The sequence below is a fragment of the Planococcus citri genome, chromosome 1 (assembly GCF_950023065.1).
Source record: "Planococcus citri chromosome 1, ihPlaCitr1.1, whole genome shotgun sequence".
NCBI lineage: Eukaryota > Metazoa > Arthropoda > Insecta > Hemiptera > Pseudococcidae > Planococcus > Planococcus citri.
Genome location: NC_088677.1, coordinates 87,055,992 through 87,066,636, shown reverse-complemented (window position 1 = coordinate 87,066,636; position 10,645 = coordinate 87,055,992).

The following is a 10,645-nucleotide window of genomic DNA, read 5'->3' as shown; positions in this document are numbered from 1 at the left end:
ATAGTTCAAGTTCAACGCCATATTCAAGTCGACCTTCGCGTAAAGATGCTCCATTGTAAATGAAGTGATCTATCAAGAGGTACCTGTATTTATAGCCGAATCGAATTTCTTTTTATATTTACACGTGTCATGCTCAACATCGATAACCAGGAAACCGTAAGCTTCACTCCAACAGTTATTACACATTCCGCGAAATTTTTCAAAAGTCACATCAGTAACGTACTCGGTGAAAATCTGGCGTAAATTAACCAAATCTTGTCGGAATAAAATAACGTAATTGAAGTTTTCGCGTATACCGGTTTTCTTGGGAATTTTTGTGTACGCTTGACTAAGGTAGAAACAAGAGATATTACGATGTCGACCTCTCAGGAAAAAATTAGCAACTTTATCCTGCTTTTCAGTCAACACATCATCGAAAATCACAACCGAATCCATTTCCAAATCTTCAGGTTCAGGTAATGTTTCGATTTGTAGTTCCTGAATACGGATCATTTGCTTTTTACTTTTCCTACCTTGATTATGCGTACTTATCAGTTCCTTCAACGTACCATACTTTTCTTGGTAGCTAGTCTTCGAACATAAGTACAAATTCTTGAACGGTCTCATATGAACAAGTATTGTTAAAAGTAAATTCGATTTTCCAGCTCCACTAGGTCCAAACATACCACATCGTATCACATCAGGAAACATTTCTACACGACGTCGTTTTTTCTTTACACTGTTATCAAAATTTATCACTGCAATACTATTTTTCAGTTTTCGTCTATTCATTTCTTACAGTTAAATCCATCATCAATTTTCTACTGGACTAGTATTTATAGATTTTTCAACAGTATCCATAAGGAACTGTATCGTAATCTGCACATATTAGTCGTTTGTCAAATCCAAAGCGTAATCTCTTAGGCTGTTCCTTGTTCACTAATTCCTTTGTATTCTTGTCACGAAGAATATTAATGTCTTTGGTTTCAACCTCTAAGATTTCGCCATCGATTAACTGTTCCATCGACTTACCACTGATGAGCTGTGCGTTCTTGTAGCTTAACGTGAAGCCTTTCGCTTTAACGCACTGTTTACCCTTGCTCGTCGTGTAGTAGTAAGTCTTAGGTCCAGTGGTCACAAATTTGGTAATGTAAGCTCCTTTGAGCTCGTCAGTCCATTCGCCCAATAAATCTCCAGTTGCAACGGTATTTCTACCATCATCAACGTAGATTATCGAGTCGGTGTCACAATACAGTACTGCCTCGTTGAGTTGGTGTAAGAGGCTATAAAGTCGTAATCGGGCATTCGCTGTTGTAAAGGCAGCTATGAACACGTTGGTATTGAAGTTATCCTCAACGTACACATCCTTGTATTTATAGTTCACCTGGACCATCTCCTCAGAAACGTAATTTACATTAATGTTCATGAATCGATCATCCAGTAGAATACTATAAAACTCGCAAGGATCTGTTACGAATTTGGTAACTCCTTGGTTGTTGCGTTGACCGAACTTTCCCCAGAGAGAGTTCAAACAAAGTTTGGCTACTGCTCTTTTACCTGGATTGAAAGCTACTTGGTCAGCATCCAACTCAATACCTTGCGTGTTCTTAATTGCCTCAGCGTAAGCTTCGTCAGTTGGATAACTGTGTTCGCTAGCTTCGAGTTTGAGTTTCAGAAAATCTTTGATGTAACCCTTCCATAAGGCGTTACTTTTTTCGAAATGCCAAACTTCGTAAACTTCCAAAACTTTGTATCCAACCTCAACAGCTTTTTCCACTTCATTGGTAGTCCACGTCCCGGCAAATTCTCGTTCATCATCCGTGTGAGTGCACAGACGTTGATTGTCTTTCGCACACTTCAAACACAGAGGGAACAATAACTTTTCATTTTTCGCCATCTTTACTCTCACCGGAAGTGTAGGTATGTACAAATCCTTAGGAGCTAAGACCTTGCATTTAATGAAACCGTACCAACCCGGATTGTAACTAGGTGGATTGAAGATTTTCTCCGGATGGCCTACAGGATAATCATCATAATACATTACTGTCGGATACAAAGAACAGACATCAACGTATTTGATTTTCTCACCGTTACCATCGGCTGTTTTCTTCAGTTTAAACGCCTCAGTACGTCCACCAAAGAAAGCTTCTCTCGGGTTCAACGGATCAATAATGCGATCTTCGAGTCTAGATCGGTTTTGTCGGTATTCACGTGTTTTCAGCCATTCACATTCCCACATCTCAACAACAGTGTATCCAGCTTGTTCTAGATTTTCAGTTCTAGCCATGGTCTTCTGGTACAGGTCCGCCATGCATTCGTTTTTCACCGTGTTCATGGTGTCATCGTGGAAGCAATTGGGACAACCGTGCCAGAAGCAACCGTGGAACTGGTACACTGTGTTGGACGTGGAATCGTAGCCGTCAACCTTACCTCCACAAATTCTGACTTCCCCTCCATTGGTAGCGTGTGCAATGTCACCATTATTCAGAGATTCCAACCATGCAATCGATACCTTTGAGTACTGATCTTTCAACTGTTTAGTTACAACAGAAATGGTATCTTCTTGCAGGTATTTACTCCGGTAAATGGCCATACACACACCAGCAATGGTGATGTAACAGAACGGGTCAATGTTCGCAATTTTCAGGAATTCGTCCCTCAACTTCAGGCAGCCTCGTCGTAAGATATCCACATCGGAGTTGCAATATTCGAGAAGCTCCTTCTTCATATCGAAGATGTAGTCTTCATCGCATTTTTGCTGGTACCATTCAATGAATTTCTCACGAGGTCCGTCTTTACCGCCTTTCATATTGTTGGGACAATAATCCAGCATTGGAGGCATTTTACCAACGTAATTTTCATTCGCTTTTGTATTGAACAAGTGAGGAAAGTAACCCTTCTTCAACTCGTCCAATCCAAAAGTTTCAGGGAAGGCTGCCAATGCGGATGGTACGAAATTGTGACTGTCAATAATGCGTAAATTCAGTGATTTCTTAATTCTCATTTCCATTATCTTACCGCCGGAATAAATTGTGTCTGGTTGAATGGTATTTTTCACACAATACTGCATAATGAAGTGGCTGTCATAACCACGGGCGTAATGTGCAATTGCGGTATAGTCCTTGTGTCGTTTGTGTATAAGCCAAGCACAAAACTCATCGTTTGTATCAAACTGGTGTACTTTTCCATTAAAATCATGGACTACTATCAAGTTAGCCTCGTGTACACCAGTTTCTTGGCGAGCTTCGTAATCAAAAAATAGATACTTTTCAGTATAACTACATTTTTTATTACTTCTGCTCGACGACGGATCACAATTACCACAACCACGCTTGCATTTACCACCCTTGGCTGCCTGCTTCTTCATGTAGCACTTATGCGTTTCCATTTTCACAACTTTCTGGCAGTTTTGACATTTGGAATAACCGCAACGGTGAGCTCCTGTTTCAGAACGTTTAACCAGTACACCACAACTGACACACTTATACCATATTTTACATACGGTCTCTTGGTGTTTCTTTAAGCAGTCTTTGTTTTTACAATATCTGCTACATTTAAAGCATTTCGTGTATTCGATGGTGTCAGCTGCGTGCTTTGGTTCGTTACACAAGAGACAGAGAGCCACACCCTTACAGTTGTGCTCACCTTTTGTTTGATAACCTTTCAGACAACGATCGCAATAGTAGACACTTCCGAGGAATGCTGTCATGCTATTTATCGTATCGAAATGTTCACCTTGTTTGTAGAGGAAAATTTCAACATCCTTTTTATCACCACGATACACCACTGAGTTGGCCATATCAGCGTTGATTATAGTGATCTGGATGTCAAGCAAATCCTCCACCTTTTTAAAATCTTCCAAGGTGAATCCATCCTCATTATAGGAATCTAACTTACCGCACAACTCTTCTGCTAAGTCTTTCTGTATAGGGCGACCCATACGTACTTGCCTAACATCAGAGAAGTTCAGCACATGGTCGAAAATCTCATTTTTATGGTAGGTAAGTCCTACTATTATCGCTCGAGGTCCGCATAGGTTATCGTTATTCCAAATCACGTTTATACACCTCTTGGTGTGCAGGTCTTCTTTCAGGTTAAGTATAGGTTTCCTGCGAGCACCTCGCGGTAATGCTACCGTGCTCACCTGGAAAACACACTTCATAAGATCAACTGTTTCATCGGAAGTTGCTATTTGTAAAAGCTTTTCCTTCAACGATTCAACGTGATCTCTTGTTTCATAGCCGGTAGGAAAGTATCGAGCAGTGGTGAAGTCGGGATTTGTCACTCCCAAATCAATCAAATCACCTTCCCTAAAGTTCGATCGCTTCTTGGCGTACTCAAACATTTCTTCCAGGGATTTGGTGATTATGTCGACTATGGGTAACTTATCCACATTCTTCTTCAACGTGATGGAATAGTTCCGCCATTGCCAGTTGAACTTCTTCACAACACGTACGTTACTCTCGACGATATTTATGTATTTCAACTCAGTGGTAGAACCACCGCCAACATAAACATTTTCGTTGGGATTATCGTCATCGTCATCATCGTCGCTACTGGAACTACCATCATCTGAGCTTCCATCGCTGGAGCTATCAGAGCTAGCGTTCCCAGAGCTATCGTCATCATCGGAACTGTCAGAATCATCGTCCGAATCATCGTCAGTGCTCTCATCATCCTCCGAGCTATCTTCAGATTCATCGTCCGAATCATCCGAACTGTCATTATCGGCATTGTTGGAGCCTTCATCTGCGTTATCGTTCGGTTCATTGGAGCTAGCATCCAAATCTTCCTCACGTTCAGCAGGAACAGCTTCTTTGTCTCTAATCGGGTTGTCAAGTTCGGGTGTGTCAAATATCGAGAATACACGTTTTGGCACAATTTCCGGAGTGTCGAAAATTGAGTGTATACGTATCGGTGGAGTATCGAAGATAGAGCGTACATTACTACGACTGGGTACAGGAGTATTTAGTACAGGCTCAACTTCAACTCTGTTGTCTTCAATCGGGTTGTCAACTTCGGTATTTACCTCGTCAGGAGGATTTGTGTCCATATCGGGAGTGTTCGAGTAAACACTTGAGTAACCGCTAGTATTGATGTCATAATCCAGATCATCGTTACCACCTTCATTGCAATGTGAGAGTTCAGCTGTTGGAGCGGCGCCTGCTACACAACTACCGTCCTCATCATCATTGCTCTGAACCATGGTATCCAACGGTTTCGGTCGAGTCGGTTTCCGCATCACCATACTATGGGCAGGATCTATCTCAATAGTCGCTGTTATTCCAAGAGTAGGGAATTGGATGTCATATTTCTGCGGATTGGACGGTGGATGAAACTTGTCGAAAACTGGAACTGGTCTTTCGTATATCGCTTTTTTCTTGAGAGCTAAATCGGTGGGGTTAGTTTTTACAGAGGGCTCGATATACTTTTTCAGCACATTAATTAAATCTTGTTTGTTTAGTCGACCATAACGTTTCAGATTCAATTCACGCGCAAAAGCGTGTAATTCTTTCACCGTACATTTTTGCAAATTTACAGTGGCCAAATTCACACGCTTTTCATTCAAACCAATTCCAGGCACTTCGACCTGAGCAACAGCTACTGGTTTCTCCTTGTCCAATCCTACCGGTGTCTGTATCGGTTCATCCAGACCTATATCGTCTACAAGTTGCTGCAAAACATCTCGTTGACAATCAGATACTTCAGACAGATTCAGATCATCGATACCCTCAAGCAGTTTTTGTTGCAAAACATGCTGTTGAGAATCTTCAGAGTCATCAGACAACCAGAGATCATCTAGCAGTAACGCAATGTTAACTGGTTTTCGTACTGGCTCGGGTTTGGGTTTGGGTTCGGGTTTGGGTTCGGGTTTGGGTTCGGGTTCGGGTTTGGGTTTGGGTTCGGGTTTGGGTTCGGGTTCGGGTTTGGGTTTGGGCTCGGGTTCAGGCTTTGGCTCGGGTTTGGATTCGGGCTCTTCTACAATTATAGGTAAACCGTACATTTTCAAAGAATGTAAATATTCTTTTAATTGTACACTTATAGGATGCATTTTACCTGGGATCCTGAAGTTTTCCTGTGGTTCTTCATCTTCTTCGATAATCTTCTGAATTTTCTTCTTCAGTTCTTCTTTGTTGTCTCCAAGGAAGTGGTTAATAATTCTTCGGTGTTCTTCTGGATCCTGGGTGGCTAACATCTGGTTCATAAATTCTTCGTCGTCATCTTCTTGCTTTGGTCTGTCTTCAATTGGTTCCAAGCTGGGTAGAGTTGCTGTCATTTCTGCAATGATTTCTTCAACGGTGGGATCTGAAACAGAAGGAGTATTTATAGATTTTGGTTTTGTCAACTTACGTGGTCCGTTGATTTCGTTGGTAAAGATGAAGCTGTCTTCTTCGTCGTTGTCCTCGATTTGGTGCACCGGAGGTTTATCTGAAACAAAAGAAACAAAATTCGCTTCTGCTGGCGCTTTGGCGAGATTAGTAATATCAAAATCATCTTCGTCATCAGTGAAACTATAATCTACAAGCTTAATAATATTGGAGGCTTTTTTATTTTTTATACTTTTTTTGGTCCCTACCTTAATACTATTGGAGGCTTTTTTATTTTTTATACTTTTTTTGGTCCCTACGTTATCGTTACTTAAAACTACATTATCTAAACTATTTATATAACTAGCAAGTCCTGGTTGTTTCCAACCATTTCTTGTTTTCTTATTAAATAAAGTAAAGCTAAATGGGAAAATATCCCCTAATTTTATTGATTTTATACTTTTTTTGGGCCCTACATCTAAACTAAACTTATTCTCTAAAGCTAAAATTAATTGCTGCTTATTCATCTTATAATAAAACCTGATACCTTTCTGCTTAGCCATAGCTTTCAGTTCTGGTACCTTGTATTGCTGATACGAAATACTTGGCACTGGAACTGGAGCTGCAGCAGCTTCGGGAACAGGGGTAGTATCTAACTTATCAAATAAGCTATCACTAAATGGAAATACATTCCCGATTACATGAGTAATTAGTAAACTAATCAACTCATGTTTTCGCATTGCACAACGAAAACGAAGTCCGCTCTTCTTCGCTTCGTTGCGCATTTGTTGTACAGTAAAACCCTCGAAAGGGTTCACTGACAACGGATGTAAAGCTCCGAGAGCCGCCATAGAAACGCCTGTGGTCATATTGCCAATATCGCCAGAATGGTGCATGAAAACAGTATTGAACATTTGATCTTTACTGGACAGCATTATAGAGCGGATTGATTTTCCTGTCGAGGGCTACCTGTATTTATACCTTTTTGATCCGTCGATGTTGACAATGCTGCTCTCTCATTGGTCGATACGTCAACCAATCACAGAGCAGTATTTGGTACCTCTCAAAAGTATAGGTAGGTGGGCTGGTAGGTAGGTGGATTGAATAACGTTATTATAACGTTATCATTTTGTTTCCGTTTCGTTATTTTGGCATTTTTGAAAAGCTGAGGTCATGCTGATTCCAAAAATACCCCCACTTGCTACTTTTCGAGCTTTTGTTGAGGTACCTCAAAAAGCACTCAATTACACCCTCTGTTTGAAAAAGAATCGTTTTGCACTTTACGTACTTACGAATCATTTTCGAAATTTCACCTTAAGGTTTCTTTTTTTACATACGTTTGTATATGTTTCATGAGCTCTTAAGATACCTTAAGGTGAATAAAATACTTGATTGCGGATTTAATTTTCTCTGATTGTTGGTAACAGTGGTGTTACAAGTAAAATTTTCAAGTTTTTTCATGTCTGGTACCCCTACCACGACGAAAGAACGCAATCTGATTGGTTGTTGTTTTTTTTTTTTTTTCACCCTTCCATCACCTTACGTAAAATCACATAATCGAATCGCCATTGATGTGTGTTTCACTGTTTCTTTCAAATTGTATTGTAATATTTTATTGCATTTTATTTAATATTTGCGATTTTACTGCGTTTTAAAAAATGGGTAATATCTGGAGCAACTGTTTATCCGTTTGTAGGCAATATTGCTGTGGTTCTGATCCATCGAATGAAGAGTAAGTAATTTATTTTATTCACGTAACGTGTTTTCGCTTTTTCGGCCATGTGTTTTTTCATTTAATTAATTCTATTTGTTTGTTTTTTTTTTTTTACACTTACAGAATCGGCTTGATTGACGATCCATCTTCGTTTTCGACACCTCAATCTGCCTCAACATCAGCTGGAATTATGAGTCCTTTGTCGCTGTCAGCCTCCTTCGCCTCGCCTGTTTACATGCCGCCGACTCCGTCATTCTCCGGAGATGGAGACTCAGGTTACATAAGCCCAATCGTCGAGCACCCTACCATAAACAGACTATACATGCACGTATTATATATTATATAATACGTGCATGTATAGTCTGTTTATGGTAGGGTGCTCGACGATTGGGCTTATGTAACCTGAGTCTCCATCTCCGGAGAATGACGGAGTCGGCGGCATGTAAACAGGCGAGGCGAAGGAGGCTGACAGCGACAAAGGACTCATAATTCCAGCTGATGTTGAGGCAGATTGAGGTGTCGAAAACGAAGATGGATCGTCAATCAAGCCGATTCTGTAAGTGTAAAAAAAAAAAAACAAACAAATAGAATTAATTAAATGAAAAAACACATGGCCGAAAAAGCGAAAACACGTTACGTGAATAAAATAAATTACTTACTCTTCATTCGATGGATCAGAACCACAGCAATATTGCCTACAAACGGATAAACAGTTGCTCCAGATATTACCCATTTTTTAAAACGCAGTAAAATCGCAAATATTAAATAAAATGCAATAAAATATTACAATACAATTTGAAAGAAACAGTGAAACACACATCAATGGCGATTCGATTATGTGATTTTACGTAAGGTGATGGAAGGGTGAAAAAAAAAAAAAAACAACAACCAATCAGATTGCGTTCTTTCGTCGTGGTAGGGGTACCAGACATGAAAAAACTTGAAAATTTTACTTGTAACACCACTGTTACCAACAATCAGAGAAAATTAAATCCGCAATCAAGTATTTTATTCACCTTAAGGTATCTTAAGAGCTCATGAAACATATACAAACGTATGTAAAAAAAGAAACCTTAAGGTGAAATTTCGAAAATGATTCGTAAGTACGTAAAGTGCAAAACGATTCTTTTTCAAACAGAGGGTGTAATTGAGTGCTTTTTGAGGTACCTCAACAAAAGCTCGAAAAGTAGCAAGTGGGGGTATTTTTGGAATCAGCATGACCTCAGCTTTTCAAAAATGCCAAAATAACGAAACGGAAACAAAATGATAACGTTATAATAACGTTATTCAATCCACCTACCTACCAGCCCACCTACCTATACTTTTGAGAGGTACCAAATACTGCTCTGTGATTGGTTGACGTATCGACCAATGAGAGAGCAGCATTGTCAACATCGACGGATCAAAAAGGTATAAATACAGGTAGCCCTCGACAGGAAAATCAATCCGCTCTATAATGCTGTCCAGTAAAGATCAAATGTTCAATACTGTTTTCATGCACCATTCTGGCGATATTGGCAATATGACCACAGGCGTTTCTATGGCGGCTCTCGGAGCTTTACATCCGTTGTCAGTGAACCCTTTCGAGGGTTTTACTGTACAACAAATGCGCAACGAAGCGAAGAAGAGCGGACTTCGTTTTCGTTGTGCAATGCGAAAACATGAGTTGATTAGTTTACTAATTACTCATGTAATCGGGAATGTATTTCCATTTAGTGATAGCTTATTTGATAAGTTAGATACTACCCCTGTTCCCGAAGCTGCTGCAGCTCCAGTTCCAGTGCCAAGTATTTCGTATCAGCAATACAAGGTACCAGAACTGAAAGCTATGGCTAAGCAGAAAGGTATCAGGTTTTATTATAAGATGAATAAGCAGCAATTAATTTTAGCTTTAGAGAATAAGTTTAGTTTAGATGTAGGGCCCAAAAAAAGTATAAAATCAATAAAATTAGGGGATATTTTCCCATTTAGCTTTACTTTATTTAATAAGAAAACAAGAAATGGTTGGAAACAACCAGGACTTGCTAGTTATATAAATAGTTTAGATAATGTAGTTTTAAGTAACGATAACGTAGGGACCAAAAAAAGTATAAAAAATAAAAAAGCCTCCAATAGTATTAAGGTAGGGACCAAAAAAAGTATAAAAAATAAAAAAGCCTCCAATATTATTAAGCTTGTAGATTATAGTTTCACTGATGACGAAGATGATTTTGATATTACTAATCTCGCCAAAGCGCCAGCAGAAGCGAATTTTGTTTCTTTTGTTTCAGATAAACCTCCGGTGCACCAAATCGAGGACAACGACGAAGAAGACAGCTTCATCTTTACCAACGAAATCAACGGACCACGTAAGTTGACAAAACCAAAATCTATAAATACTCCTTCTGTTTCAGATCCCACCGTTGAAGAAATCATTGCAGAAATGACAGCAACTCTACCCAGCTTGGAACCAATTGAAGACAGACCAAAGCAAGAAGATGACGACGAAGAATTTATGAACCAGATGTTAGCCACCCAGGATCCAGAAGAACACCGAAGAATTATTAACCACTTCCTTGGAGACAACAAAGAAGAACTGAAGAAGAAAATTCAGAAGATTATCGAAGAAGATGAAGAACCACAGGAAAACTTCAGGATCCCAGGT